At 43.3% G+C, this 16,741-nt stretch overlaps 1 long non-coding RNA gene across 1 annotated transcript in view; it reads left to right on the forward strand.

Moving 5' to 3' along the window:
- The window catches only part of LOC143818059 (uncharacterized), a 65,572-nt gene that overhangs the window by 15,759 nt on the left and 33,072 nt on the right, over nt 1-16,741 (forward strand). The window contains exon 3 of the long non-coding RNA XR_013224290.1: nt 10,295-10,392. This is a non-coding gene — a long non-coding RNA (uncharacterized LOC143818059). The remainder of the gene's footprint in view (nt 1-10,294; nt 10,393-16,741) is intronic.

Genomic DNA, 16,741 nt, shown 5'->3' on the forward strand with positions numbered 1-16,741 from the left:
GATACGCAAAAAAAAGTGCCCATCAAGCCAAACCAACTTGTGGGAGGGGCTTCTGGAAGCATGGGGTGAAATTTCTCCAGATTACCTCAGCAAATTAACTGCTAGAATGCCAAAAGTCTGCAAAGGGAGCATTCTTTGACGCAAAGTTTGAAAGAGAAAATTATTATTTCAAATAAAAAAATAAAGACACAGCCAGAATAATGTCCTTTATTTGAACTAATCACACAGACTCCTTTATTGAATCTTAATTTTCCCATACTTGCTGAACGCCTAATCCCCGATGCCCTCATTCTCCTGCAACAAAGATAAAATAATTAACCAGCATATAATACTCCCTGCCTGTCTGCCATATTCCATTTAAAAACGAGTGTCCCATGACAATCTCACATGTAGAACAGTCACATCGGGAGATGTGACTGCTCTACCCTTCTCCGGCGATACACTGACACGAGCTAATCCGTCCCGCAGTGTATCACTACGCTGCCGTGGGAGTTCACTGGAGTTCATCAGCTCCAGTGCTCTCACTTATGGCACCGCTGCTTGGGAAAGTTCTCACACAGTGGTAGTGCCATAAGTGACAGCACTGGAGCTGGTCAGCTGATACACTGTGGGATATATTACCTTTTGTCAGTATATCGCAGGAGGCCAGGTAGAGTTGTCAACATCTCCCGATGTGACTGTTCTACCCGTGGGTTCGCCATGGGACAATCTGGATTACCTGGACTACGGTGGACAGGGAGTATATATTGGTTTATTATTTTACATTATTTCTAGGAGACGAGGGCGTCAGGGATTATGTGTGAGGTGAGTTTAATGGGTTTTTATTTTTATGTGAATATGTATGCATTTTTACTTCTTTTTTTTTAACTGTGAGCACAGGCGCCGGCATATGATACTACTCGCCCATCAGCGGCACATGCTGTCACTGTTATCAGTGACAGCAAACATAGCCGGATGGGAGCAGTAGTCTCATCAGCTCACGCCTGCGGGTCACAGTCAGTGCGGAATCATGTTGACGTCTGCCTGCATGATCCCGTAGCGATGTGACCAACAGTACCGGCGGTACCGCACACAGCCGCACACACACACACACACACACACAGACAGACATCCGCACACAGACACCCGCACACACAGACATCCGCACACAGACACCCGCGCACACAGACACCGGCACACAGTCGCACAGACACCCGCACACACACACACACAGATACCCGCAGACAGACGCGCACATATTCTCCGCTCACATACATTCTTGTCATGATCTCCATGGCCAGAGAACTAGCATAAGCCTCTATAGGAACAAGCTCTTGGAAGATGTAACTGTACTGACCATGAACTAAACCTACCGCATCATCTAGAAGTAGCCAGGTAGCATGTCCTACTTTTTATCCCTATATGCCCAGCGCCGGCCGGAGAACTAAATAATGCTAGCAGAGGGAAATATAAGACCTGACTCACCTCTAGAGAAATGCCCAAAAGGAGACAGAAGCCCTCCACATATATTGGCGGTGATATGAGATGAAACAACAAACGCAGCAGGAAAATAGTTTTAGCAAATTTGAGGTCCGCTTTCTAGATAGCAGAAGACAGAAAGCATACTTTCATGGTCAGTAGAAAACCCTAACAAAACACATCCAGAAATTACTTTAGGACTCTGGCATTAACTCATAATACCAGAGTGGCAATTCCTGATCAACAAGAGCTTTCCAGACACAGTAACGAAACTGCAGCTGTGAACTGGAACCAAAATACAAAAACAAAACATGGACGAATGTCCAACTTATCTAGTAGATGTCTGGGAGCAGGAACAAGCACAGAGAGGCTTCTGATAACATTGTTGACCGGCAAGCATCTAACAGAGAAGCCAGGTTATATAGCGACACCCAGATCTAATCAGAACAGGTGAACAGGGAAGATGATGTCACAAGTTCAATTCCACCAGTAGCCACCGGGGGAGCCCAGAATCCAAATTCACAACAGTACCCCCCCCTCAAGGAGGGGGCACCGAACCCTCACCAGAACCACCAGGGCGATCAGGATGGGCCCTATGAAAGGCACGAACCAGATCAGAGGCATGAACATCAGATGCAGTGACCCAAGAATTATCCTCCTGGCCGTATCCCTTCCACTTGACCAGATACTGAAGTCTCCGTCTGGAAACACGGGAGTCTAGGATTTTTTCCACAACGTACTCCAACTCACCCTCAACCAACACCGGAGCAGGAGGCTCAACGGAAGGCACAACCGGTGCCTCATACCTGCGCAATAACGACCGATGAAAAACGTTATGAATAGAAAAGGATGCAGGGAGGTCCAAACGGAAGGAAACAGGGTTAAGAATCTCCAATATTTTATACGGACCGATGAACCGAGGCTTAAACTTAGGAGATGAGACCCTCATAGGGACAAAACGAGAAGACAACCACACCAAATCTCCAACACAAAGCCGAGGACCAACACGACGGTGACGGTTGGCAAAAAGCTGAGTCTTCTCCTGGGACAACTTTAAATTGTCCATCACCTGCCCCCAGATATGATGCAATCTCTCCACCACCGCATCCACTCCAGGACAATCCGAGGATTCCATCTGACCGGAGGAAAATCGAGGATGGAACCCCGAATTACAGAAAAACGGGGAAACCAAGGTGGCAGAGCTGGCCCGATTATTGAGGGCGAACTCCGCCAATGGCAAAAAAGCAACCCAATCATCCTGGTCAGCAGACACAAAACACCTCAGATATGTCTCCAGGGTCTGATTAGTCCGCTCGGTCTGGCCATTAGTCTGAGGGTGAAAAGCAGACGAAAAAGACAAATCTATGCCCATCCTAGCACAAAATGCCCGCCAAAATCTAGACACAAATTGGGTTCCTCTGTCAGAAACGATATTCTCAGGAATACCATGCAAACGAACAACATTTTGAAAAAACAGGGGCACCAACTCGGAAGAAGAAGGCAATTTGGGCAGGGGAACCAAATGAACCATCTTAGAAAAACGGTCACACACCACCCAGATGACAGACATCTTCTGAGAAACAGGCAGATCTGAAATAAAATCCATCGAGATGTGTGTCCAAGGCCTCTTAGGAATAGGCAAGGGCAACAATAATCCACTAGCCCGAGAACAACAAGGCTTGGCCCGAGCACAAACGTCACAAGACTGCACAAAGCCTCGCACATCTCGTGACAGGGAAGGCCACCAGAAGGATCTTGCCACCAAATCCCTGGTACCAAAAATTCCAGGATGACCTGCCAACGCAGAAGAATGCACCTCAGAGATGACTTTACTGGTCCAATCATCAGGAACAAACAGCCTATCAGGCGGACAACGATCCGGTCTATCCGCCTGAAACTCCTGCAAGGCCCGCCGCAGGTCTGGAGAAACAGCTGACAAGATAACTCCCTCCTTAAGAATACCTGTGGGGTCAGAGTTGCCAGGTGAATCAGGCTCAAAACTCCTAGAAAGGGCATCCGCCTTAACATTCTTAGAACCTGGTAGGTACGATACCACAAAATTAAACCGAGAAAAAAATAATGACCAGCGCGCCTGTCTAGGATTCAGGCGCCTGGCGGTCTCAAGATAAATCAAATTTTTGTGGTCAGTCAATACCACCACCTGATGTCTGGCCCCCTCGAGCCAATGGCGCCACTCCTCAAACGCCCACTTCATGGCCAAAAGCTCCCGATTCCCAACATCATAATTCCGCTCAGCGGGCGAAAATTTACGGGAAAAGAAGGCACAAGGCCTCATCACGGCGCAGTCAGAACTTTTCTGCGACAACACTGCCCCAGCTCCGATCTCAGAAGCGTCGACCTCAACCTGAAAAGGAAGAGTCACATCAGGCTGACGCAACACAGGGGCAGAAGAAAAACGGCGCTTAAGCTCCTGAAAGGCCTCCACAGCATCAGGGGACCAATTAGCAACATCAGCACCCTGTCTAGTCAAATCGGTCAATGGCTTAACGACATCCGAAAAACCAGAAATAAATCGACGATAAAAGTTGGCAAAGCCCAAAAATTTCTGAAGACTTTTAAGAGAAGAGGGCTGCGTCCAATCACAAATAGCTTGAACCTTGACAGGATCCATCTCAATGGAAGAGGGAGAAAAAATATATCCCAAAAAGGAAATTCTCTGAACCCCAAAAACGCACTTAGAACCCTTGACACACAGAGAATTAGACCGCAAAACCTGAAAAACCCTCTTAACTTGCCGGACATGAGAGTCCCAGTCATCCGAAAAAATCAGAATATCATCCAGATACACTATCATAAATTTATCCAAAAAATCGCGGAAAATATCATGCATAAAGGACTGGAAGACTGAAGGGGCATTAGAAAGACCAAAAGGCATCACCAAATACTCAAAGTGGCCCTCGGGCGTATTAAATGCGGTTTTCCACTCATCCCCCTGCCTGATCCGCACCAAATTATACGCCCCACGGAGATCAATCTTAGAGAACCACTTGGCCCCCTTTATGCGAGCAAACAAATCAGTCAGCAACGGCAATGGGTATTGATATTTAACCGTGATTTTATTCAAAAGCCGATAATCAATACATGGTCTCAAAGAGCCGTCTTTTTTTGACACAAAGAAAAAACCGGCTCCTAAGGGAGATGACGATGGACGAATATGTCCCTTTTCCAAGGACTCCTTTATATATTCTCGCATAGCAGTATGTTCAGGCACAGACAGATTAAATAAACGACCCTTTGGGTATTTACTACCCGGAATTAAATCTATAGCACAATCGCACTCACGGTGCGGAGGTAGTGAACCCAGCTTGGGTTCTTCAAAGACGTCACGATAATCAGACAGGAACTCAGGGATTTCAGAGGGAATAGATGATGAAATGGACACCAAAGGTACGTCCCCATGAGTCCCCTTACATCCCCAGCTCAACACAGACATAGCTCTCCAGTCAAGGACTGGGTTGTGAGACTGCAGCCATGGCAATCCCAGCACCAAATCCTCATGTAGATTATACAGCACTAGAAAACGAATAGTCTCCTGGTGATCCGGATTAATACACATAGTCACTTGTGTCCAGTATTGTGGTTTATTATTAGCCAATGGGGTGGAGTCAATCCCCTTCAGAGGAATAAGAGTTTCCAAAGGCTCTAAATCATACCCACAACGATTGGCAAAGGACCAATCCATAAGACTCAAAGCGGCGCCAGAGTCGATATAGGCGTCAGTAGTAATAGATGACAAAGAGCAAATCAGGGTCACAGACAAAATAAATTTAGACTGTAAAGTGCCAATGGAAACGGATTTATCAAGCTTTTTAGTACGCTTAGAGCACGCTGATATAACATGAGTAGAATCCCCACAATAGAAACACAACCCATTTTTCCGTCTAAAATTCTGCCGCTCGCTTCTGGACAGAATTCTATCACACTGCATGCTTTCTGGCGTCTTCTCAGTGGACACCGCCAGATGGTGCACAGGTTTGCGCTCCCGCAGACGCCTATCGATCTGAATGGCCATTGTCATGGACTCATTCAGACCCGCAGGCACAGGGAACCCCACCATAACATCCTTAATGGCATCAGAGAGACCCTCTCTGAAAGTAGCCGCCAAGGCACACTCATTCCACTGAGTAAGCACAGACCATTTACGGAATCTTTGGCAGTAAATTTCAGCTTCATCTTGCCCCTGCGATAGGGACATCAAAGTTTTTTCTGCCTGAAGTTCCAAATGAGGTTCCTCATACAGCAAGCCCAAGGCCAAAAAAAACGCATCCACATTGCGCAACGCAGGATCCCCTGGTGCCAATGCAAAAGCCCAGTCTTGAGGGTCGCCGCGGAGCAAGGAAATCACAATCCCAACCTGCTGTGCAGAGTCTCCAGCAGAACGAGATTTCAGGGACAAAAATAGCTTACAATTATTTCTAAAATTCTGAAAGCTAGATCTATTCCCTGAGAAGAATTCCGGCAAAGGAATTCTCGGCTCAGATACCGGAGCATGAATAATAAAATCTTGCAAATTTTGTACTTTCGTGGTGAGATTATTCAAACCTGCAGTTACACTCTGAAGATCCATTATTAACAGGTGAACACAAAGCCATTCAAAGATTATAAGGAGAGAGAAAAAAAAGAAAGACTGCAGCATAGACAGACTGGCAAGTGATCCAATTAAGAGCACAGAGGAAAAAAAAAAAAAAACTCTCAGCAGACTTCTTATTTCTCTCCTTTCTCAGCCAAGGATTTTAACCCTTTAGTTGTCCGGTCAAACTGTCATGATCTCCATGGCCAGAGAACTAGCATAAGCCTCTATAGGAACAAGCTCTTGGAAGATGTAACTGTACTGACCATGAACTAAACCTACCGCATCATCTAGAAGTAGCCAGGTAGCATGTCCTACTTTTTATCCCTATATGCCCAGCGCCGGCCGGAGAACTAAATAATGCTAGCAGAGGGAAATATAAGACCTGACTCACCTCTAGAGAAATGCCCAAAAGGAGACAGAAGCCCCCCACATATATTGGCGGTGATATGAGATGAAACAACAAACGCAGCAGGAAAATAGTTTTAGCAAATTTGAGGTCCGCTTTCTAGATAGCAGAAGACAGAAAGCATACTTTCATGGTCAGTAGAAAACCCTAACAAAACACATCCAGAAATTACTTTAGGACTCTGGCATTAACTCATAATACCAGAGTGGCAATTCCTGATCAACAAGAGCTTTCCAGACACAGTAACGAAACTGCAGCTGTGAACTGGAACCAAAATACAAAAACAAAACATGGACGAATGTCCAACTTATCTAGTAGATGTCTGGGAGCAGGAACAAGCACAGAGAGGCTTCTGATAACATTGTTGACCGGCAAGCATCTAACAGAGAAGCCAGGTTATATAGCGACACCCAGATCTAATCAGAACAGGTGAACAGGGAAGATGATGTCACAAGTTCAATTCCACCAGTAGCCACCGGGGGAGCCCAGAATCCAAATTCACAACACATTCTCCACCCACACACATATTCTCCACCCACACACTCTTCCTCCTTCTGACATCATCTCCTTTTCTGCAGCGTTTTTGCCAGCACATCCGCAGCAAACCTGCAAACCTTTTTACAACTGTGGTTTTCTGCGGATTTCACTGACTCAATGGAAGTCAAGGAGTGCAGACTGCGGATCCCCAAAAAGAATTGACATGCTGGGGAAAATAAAACACTGAGAATAAGGATGAAAATTTCTGCAGCATGTGCACAACAATTCAGGAATGCCATTGATTAACATTGCTTTAATAATCCAGTGCGGATTTATAACATTTCCGAGCGGAAAAACCACTGTGGAAATGCAAAAAATCCACAACGTGTGCACATAGCCTAAGCTTTATTGCTAAACATTTTGGCATCTATAATGGCTGTTTTTTTGCCTTTTTCATTGTTTACATTAAGTTTTTGTTAAACATATTTTTAAACACATTTTGTTATTTTTTTAGTTTTTTTATGTCTTTATTAAAAACAAGCAAATTAATTTGCAGGACCCTGGTCCAGCAGCCATATCAGTATTCCATGACCGCCAGGCGGGAGGCTTCAAACTGTCCCTGCCTACCCCTTCAACTCTTTTTAATTAGGAAGCTATCATCCTGTAAATCAATTTGCTCATCTCTATTCTTTATGTTTAAAAATATTCCATAAATCCTCTATGTTTCACATTGACTACTAACAGAGGAATTCTCTTATGAGATAAAGTTTTCAGTCAAATTTTTTTTTAACGCAAAGCAAAACCATAAAGGCAATGATTACCTAGTTTGTTAAGCAAAAATAATCCTACCCCCCCCCCCAAAAAAAAAATATATAAGTAATTTAATTATCTAGAACATGTTATTTTAGATTTTTACCTCTTGTATTAAAGGGGTTGGAAATGTCAAACCTTATTTCCCCAAATATGCTAAAAACAGCATATGGTCACCAACGAATATGATGTTACTAGAAGATATGTGCCAATGTGTTGATTTGTATACTGCCTTCCAGTTCTTTAGTTCGCTATATATGACCTACTGCGTGGCATCCCAAATTGCCCGCTGATGAAGGGAAATGTGACCAGACTAGTCTAGTAGTGGCATCCAATCAATAACAATGCCCACAGCACTAGTTTTCCGGTTTTCCATTCTGTGTACCTTCTTTATGGTCATGTTAGGTTTTGGGGCCCAGTACAGTCATTGATAAAGATTAGACTAATTGAGAGAACGGCACTACACGAATCAAGGCATTGGCTTGGTACTTCTTATAATATTATATTAGCAAGTAACAACCGGTGCGTCTTTGGGAAAATAAAAGCTAAAGTGGACAACTTCTTGAAGGGTAAAACAAGTCCAAAAAAGTGAGAGTTAGCTACGTGCAAGCTAATTGCTGTTCATTTAATGGCCTGTTTATGTGCACTTTGCACATAGAATATCATGTCATCGGTAGCACATTACTTTTTGATATAAAACAATGTGCTGCCGAGAACGATGATTTTTAACAAGAAAAAAAATTATGGCACCCAAAAAATGAGCATTTTGCTCATTGATTACTGTCCTAATTAGACAGCCTGATTGAAACGAGCATTCATAGCATGCCCGTCTAAATGCAGCATAAGACGGGACCATTACATATAAAACTTTAACCCCTTTCTGCCAGCAGTAGGAATAGTACGTCAGCTGGCAGTATCTCCCACTTTGAGGTGGGCTCCGGTGATGAGCTGACATGTGCGTGCAATGGGCGAGAGCGGAATCGCGATCTGCCAGTGCCCATTAACTAGTTAAATGCCGCTGTCAAACTCTGACAGCGGCATTTAACAAGTGCTGGGGGCCACGCGGCCAGAAGTACTCACACCGCTGACCCCGTCACGTGATCGGGGATCATCGGTGCATTGCCATAACAACCAGAGGTCTCCTTGAGACCTTTATGGTTGTTGATGGCGGATTGCTATGAGCGTCACCCTGTGGTCGGCACTCATAGCAAGCCTGTAGTTCAGCTGCATAGAGGTGATCTGTGCTCACCTCTCTATGTAGCAGACGCGATCGAGTAGTGCATGCTTCTAGCCTCCCATGGAGGCTATTGAAGCATGCCAAAATTTTAAAAAATGTGTTTAAAAATATAAAAAAATTAAAAAAATATAAAAGTTCAAATCACCCCCCTTTCGCCCCAATCAAAATAAAACAATTAAAAAAAAATCAAACCTACACATATTTGGTATTGCCGAGTTCAGAATCACCTGATCTATCAATAAAAAAAAGGATTAACCAGATCGCTAAATGGCGTAGCGAGAAAAAAAATCAAAACGCCAAAATTACGCTTTTTTGGTTGCCGCAACATTGCATTAAAATTAAAAGAAAGTATCTGCACCAATATGGTATCATTAAAAACATCAGCTCGGCACGCAAAAAATAAGCCCTCACTCGACCCCAGATCACGAAAAATGGAGACGCTACCGTTATCGGAAAATTGTGCACTTTTTTTTTAAGCAAACTTTGGAATTTTTTTACCACTTAGATAAAAGAGAACCTAGATATGTTTGGTGTTTATGAACTCGTAATGACCTGGAGAATCATAATGGCAGGTCAGTTTAGCATTTAGTGAACCTAGCAAAAAAGCCAAACAAAAAACAAGTGTGGGATTGCACTTTTTTGCAATTTCATTACACTTGGAATTTTTTCCCCATTTTCTGCTACACAACATGCTTAAACCAATTATATCGTTCAAAAGTGCAACTTTTCCCGCAAAAAATAAGCCCCCACATGGCCAAATTAACAGAAAAATATAAAAGTTATGGCTCTGGAAAGAAGGGGAGCGAAAAACTAAAACAGCTCCGCGGGTGAAGGGGTTAATCACAAAGGAAAGATAAGATGTAAACAAATGATACAGTGGGGGGAAATAAGTATTTGATCTCTTGCTGATTTTGTAAGTTTGCCCACTGACAAAGACATGAATAGTCTATAACTTTAAGGGTAGGTTAATTTTAATATTGAGAGTTAGAATATCAAAAATAAAATCCAGAAAATCACATTGTATAATTATATAAATGTATTTGCATTTTGCAGTGAGAAATGAGTATTTGCTAAATTGGACTTTCATATATGTGACAATACCAAATATATTCATTTTTTTAATGTGTTTATTTTTAATGGGCAAACATTGGAAAGGGATTAAAGCATTGTAAATATTCAGCTTCCGACTATATTTCTACAAGTAACCGTTAGAAATTTTTTTGTTTCCTACCATAATGCCAACTAATGTATCCACTGCCATGGAAATGGTCAGACATGGTTGTTACAGCATATTTCTTTTTCTCAAATATAGTAATTTTTACAATGAATGGAATCCTTGGCGATGGATCTTTTTTCTGCTGATGTGTTCTGCCCTATTACTAAGATGTTTACTCTTAAAAAGAAATTCTGGTAAGTTTTTCAGCTGTTTTTTTATGTATATTTATATGGGATAAATAAAAAAAGTCACGTGCTTTAAGTAACCCATAACTGAAAATAAAACGATTGATATAACTCAACCTCAAGCTCATTAAAGTGTCTATACTGATTTTCAGAGTGGCTGAATCCAATAGGTGGTGGTAGAGTTCAAGACATTTTCTACTTTGAGACGCTACTTGAATATTCTAAATTGTAGAGACTAGGGTTGAGCGAAACAGATCGTTCATTTTCATAAGTCGTAAGTCTCATGAAACCCGACCCGATCCCTGTGTGGGGTCGGCCATGCGGTACGCGATCTTGGCGCCAAAGTCGCGTTTCATATGACGCGTTTAGCGCCATTTTTTCAGCCAATGAAGGAGCGTGGGCAGAGTGATGACATAGGGGTTAGGGCGTGCACGCCCATCATTTTATCGCTTGTGCGCAGTAGCGATTTGGAATGTGTTTAACAAAATTTTCTGTGCTGGGACGGAGGAGAGAGAGAGAGAGAGAGAGAGAAAAAAAAAATAAAAAAATAAATAAATAAATATAATACCCATTGACGTGCTTAGGGTTTCGTGTTCCGGCCGATCCTCGACTTTGCGCTGTAATCGGCCGATTTCGCCCGACTCGACTTTTCCAACAGTCGGGTTTCGCGAAACATGACTCGACCCTAAAAAAGTCAAGGTCGCTCAACCCTAGTAGAGACTACACACTCTTCATACAATACAATTCATGTTAATGAGTAAATGATATACGTGGTCATGTGATATGCAACACCCAGGGCCTAGTCGGCAATGGCATTGAGAAGAGGTGAATGTAAGAGTTAGTTTTTTATTATTTAAATCCAGCTGGTCACCATTTTGCTGGATTTGCACTAATCAAATCAGCTAAAAATTCAGTTAGTTTGAATCCCAGTTTTAGGGGAAATTGTGGTGAATTTGATTAGCTTACAATTTTTTGCTTATCTCTAAGTGCATGTTCACAAAACAAAAAGGCACATCAAAAGGCTGGCCATAAATTTGCTGGATTTGCATAAATTGAATCCACAAATATTCAGGGTGTTAGAATCCATTTCCTAATCTATAAAGCATATCCAAAAAAAACAAAAAGCATTATTGGTATTAAATCAAAATTGTAATAGACTTCTGAATTGTGTACTATCTCAATATTCACATTAGCTAGATTTTAGTTAAGGACCTTTATTCCATTAAAGATTAGGTTTAATTTGCGTTTTATTAGCACAATGATTTTTTAAGATTTTTTTTTTTGCGTTCCCCAGGCTAATGACGTAACTAGAGTTCTATGGTCCCAATTGTAAATCCTGGATCTGGGCCCACATCAGCCAGTTGGGCAGATGTATGAGTTCATGTAGTATTCTAAATCCTCTACTGTAGAGGCATATGTGTTGTTTCCCCCAATCTTAAAAAAGGGCTACAGATAAAATAAGTATATATTATAGAAACCATATCATTAAGATCATTTTCTAAGTAATACTTACAAAAAGTGCTCATACATTACCCATTAAGAAATTTACCATATTGTTGCTGAACAAGTCTGTTATATCAAAACTAATATACCAATAATAAATCACAATGAAAATATATTATAACCACATAGATATAAAAACTATACTGCTACTGGACAAAATCCACTATACTAAGACCAATATAAGAATAATATCACATACACCACACCATGACCAGACCACATATTACCTCTACTGTACATAGTAACTGATTAATATCACTATATTGATCATTTTCAAAACTCAGAGTACTAATACTAATATTACCACAAGTGACATTATACACATCAGCTAGAGCTATATACAGTGGGGGAAATAAGTATTTGATCCCTTGCTGATTTGATAAGTTTGTTCACTGACAAAGGCATGAACAGTCTATAATTTTAAGGGAAGGTTAAATTTAACATTACCGTATTACATCAAATCGCTGATCTGACACTCTGCACTGCAGAGTATCAGGTCAGGAACTGACAGGAAGGGAAGGAGGCATGTCAGCGTCTGCTCTCAGCAGGTGCTCACAAGCCACCGTCTCTGCAAGACCCGGAAGGACCCCGTGGCCATCTTGGGGCCGGAAGCATCCATAGAGACCATCAGGACAATGCGATCGCATTGCGTTGTCCTGATGGAAGCGCGCAGGGAGCCCCCTCTCTGCTCAATGCCCCTATATGTCGTTGTCACTACTGACAGCGGCCATCCTGGCCCCTTTCCTGTAATAATGTCCCCCATCTTGTCCCCTTTCTTTAATAATGTCCTCATTCTTGCTTCTTTATTTAACAATGTCCCCCATCCTGACCCCTTTCTTCAATAATGTCCCCATCCTGCCCTCTTCCTTTAACAATGTCCCCCACCTTGGCCTTTTATTTAATAAAATGTGTGCAAAACAAAGAAAAATAGCACTCACCATGAGCTGTGGTAAACAATTCTTTAATCCAGCATGCATGATTGGAGGAGCGGCTAGCGGGGGGGGGTTGTGGGGGAGAAGCAAACGGTCCAGATTTCCTCTCCCCCACTAACCACTCCTACAAACACACATGCTAGATTAAAGAATTGTTTTAGGGATTTAAAAAAATATATTTTTACACTTTGTAATTTGTTTTTAGCGTTTTCACATTGTTCCAGGATGGGACATTACTGTATTACATCAGATCGCTGATCTGACACTCTGCACTGCAGAGTATCAGGTCAGGCTCTGACAGGCCGGAAGGAGGCATGCCAGCGCAAGCCACATTCCCTGCAGGACCCGGAAGAACCCCACAGCCATCTTAGGGCCGGGAGCCTCCATATAGGCCATCAGGACAATGCGATCGCTCCTGGTGAGTGCTATTTTTCTTTGTTCTGCACACACATTCTAAGCGATGTCTAAAGTGTAGCACCTCCAACATTTGCTGCAAAAGGCTATTCCACATATGTTGACTAGAGAGAGACATATATAGATGTATTAGAACTGGTGCCCATAAAGCTTCACTTCTACTCCATGGTTGATGAAGGAGGGGCAGGTGGCGCATGATACAGACCATGTGCTGATAAAGTTTGGCAAACTGATGTCAGCTGCCAGCCTCTGATTTGCTAGTGACTTGTTTAGCTATTGAGTTGCAGGGAGCTGGGGGTTTTCTGTTCTGCACTACTCTTCAACTGAATGTTCATATGAGAATGCGGTGACCAGAAAAATGCACACAGGAAAATTGCACACAGGAAAATTGCCCACATGAAAAATGCACACAGGAAAATTCCCCACACGGAAAATTCCCCACACGGAAAATTCCCCACGGAAAATTCCCCACATGGAAAATTCCCCACATGGAAAATTCCCCACACGGAAAATTCCCCACATGGAAAATTGTCAATTACAGCATCACAAAAGTTTCAGATCTATGATATTTCAGGTGCAAGGTGAGGATGTTCACATAATATGTGATCAACTTTAGGGTTGAGCGACTTTCATTTTTTTAAGGTCGAGTCGGGTTTTGTGAAACCCGACTTTGTCCAGAGTCGAGTCGAGTGCAGTCGGCCGATTATCGCTAAAAGTCGGGGATCGACCGAAACACGAAACCCAATGCAAGTCAATGGGGAAGCATAGTCGGCAGTGAGTGGAGGCCAGGAAAACACCTACAGTGCCCATTTTAATGCCAAAAACATCCATTCTTGTTTCTGAAGCTTGTCAATCTTAATTAACTTTATAATAATAGTTGTTCAATGGAACTTGGGGGTCATTTGGCAAATTTGTGGGGGGTAGGGCTGGTTCAAGGTTTTAGTGGGCCCAGGAATCGTGGACTACGTCACGGCGGTGGAGCAGGGAGAGGAAAGTATTTCAACGTTGCAAGTGCTGTGATCCTGAGCAAGCAGGGGGGCACACTTGTTCGCATTAGCACTGGCACAGGGCCCCTCAAAGTACAGCGGTGTGTTTGCACGGCGGGGGCGCCTCCCACCAGCAGCGACACTTTTGCGTACTCTGAGGGGCCCTGTGCCAGTGACATCGCCAACGAGTATGCCCCCCCCACCTGATGAAGGAACCTGCACTTTCATCTGCACCTTCCTCTTTGTCCCTGTGTAAGGTGGTATAACATGCGGGAAGGGGAACCTTACTTTCAGCAGGGTCAGATTCTGGCTGTGTAGAGTGCAAGGGGAATGTAGTGGTCTAGGTCAATGTACCAGCAGACTCATCTAGCAGTGGCTGGGCAATGGGCAGGATGAGGAGTAAACAGATATAGGGCCAAAGAATAAAGTAGGCTAAATGCAGTTCAAAATTGGTAACAGGACAGGACTAAACAGGCAGCATTGCTTTGTTCAGTGGAGTAGCAAACCCAGGAGCAGCAGACACTGTTTTAAGGGCCCAACCACACTAGTAGGCCAAATGCAGTTTAATATCTGATACTATAGGCCCAAAGCCAGAAGGTTGAAGCTCAGCTTTATTCAGTTGAGGGCAAACACCAGGGAGGGGCAGACACCGTTAATAGGCCCTAACCACCAATTTTTAAAATAACAGCACTTAATGAGAGCCAGAAGGTTGAAGCTCAGCTTTATTCAGTTGAGGAAAAACACCAGGGAGGGGCAGACACCGTTAGTAGGCCCTAACCACCAATTTTTAAAATAACAGCACTTAATGAGAGCCAGAAGGTTGAAGCTCAGCTTTATTCAGTTGAGGGCAAACACCAGGGAGGGGCAGACACCGTTAGTAGGCCCTAACCACCAATTTTTAAAATAACAGCACTTAATGAGAGCCAGAAGGTTGAAGCTCAGCTTTATTCAGTTGAGGAAAAACACCAGGCAGGGGCAGACACCGTTAGTAGGCCGTAACCAAAGTTGAAGGCCAAATGCAGTTTAATATCTGATACTATAGGCCCAAAGCCAGAAGGTTGAAGCTCAGCTTTATTCAGTTGAGGGCAAACACCAGGGAGGGGCAGACACCGTTAATAGGCCCTAACCACCAATTTTTAAAATAACAGCACTTAATGAGAGCCAGAAGGTTGAAGCTCAGCTTTATTCAGTTGAGGAAAAACACCAGGGAGGGGCAGACACCGTTAGTAGGCCCTAACCACCAATTTTTAAAATAACAGCACTTAATGAGAGCCAGAAGGTTGAAGCTCAGCTTTATTCAGTTGAGGGCAAACACCAGGGAGGGGCAGACACCGTTAGTAGGCCCTAACCACCAATTTTTAAAATAACAGCACTTAATGAGAGCCAGAAGGATGAAGCTCAGCTTTATTCAGTGGAGGACAAACACCAGGCAGGGGCAGACACCGTTATTAGGCCGTAACCAAAGTTGAAGGCCAAATGCAGTTTAATATCTGATACTATAGGCCCAAACCAGAAGGTTGAAGCTCAGCTTTATTCAGTTGAGAGCAAACACCAGGGAGGGGCAGACACTGTTAGTAGGCCCTAACCACCAATTTTTGAAAACACAGCACTTAATGAGAGCCAGAAGGATGAAGCTCAGCTTTATTCAGTTGAGGGCAAACACCAGGGAGGGGCAGACACCGTTAGTAGGCCCTAACCACCAATTTTTAAAATAACAGCACTTAATGAGAGCCAGAAGGTTGAAGCTCAGCTTTATTCAGTTGAGGAAAAACACCAGGGAGGGGCAGACACCGTTAGTAGGCCCTAACCACCAATTTTTGAAAACACAGCACTTAATGAGAGCCAGAAGGATGAAGCTCAGCTTTATTCAGTTGAGGAAAAACACCAGGGAGGGGCAGACACCGTTAGTAGGCCCTAACCACCAATTTTTAAAATAACAGCACTTAATGAGAGCCAGAAGGTTGAAGCTCAGCTTTATTCAGTTGAGGGCAAACACCAGGGAGGGGCAGACACCGTTAGTAGGCCCTAACCACCAATTTTTAAAATAACAGCACTTAATGAGAGCCAGAAGATTGAAGCTCAGCTTTATTCAGTTGAGGAAAAACACCAGGCAGGGGCAGACACCGTTAGTAGGCCGTAACCAAAGTTGAAGGCCAAATGCAGTTTAATATCTGATACTATAGGCCCAAAGCCAGAAGGTTGAAGCTCAGCTTTATTCAGTTGAGGGCAAACACCAGGGAGGGGCAGACACCGTTAATAGGCCCTAACCACCAATTTTTAAAATAACAGCACTTAATGAGAGCCAGAAGGTTGAAGCTCAGCTTTATTCAGTTGAGGAAAAACACCAGGGAGGGGCAGACACCGTTAGTAGGCCTTAACCACCAATTTTTAAAATAACAGCACTTAATGAGAGCCAGAAGGTTGAAGCTCAGCTTTATTCAGTTGAGGGCAAACACCAGGGAGGGGCAGACACCGTTAGTAGGCCCTAACCACCAATTTTTAAAATAACAGCACTTAATGAGA

Source organism: Ranitomeya variabilis, chromosome 3 (assembly GCF_051348905.1).
Source record: "Ranitomeya variabilis isolate aRanVar5 chromosome 3, aRanVar5.hap1, whole genome shotgun sequence".
Classification (NCBI taxonomy): Eukaryota; Metazoa; Chordata; class Amphibia; order Anura; family Dendrobatidae; genus Ranitomeya; species Ranitomeya variabilis.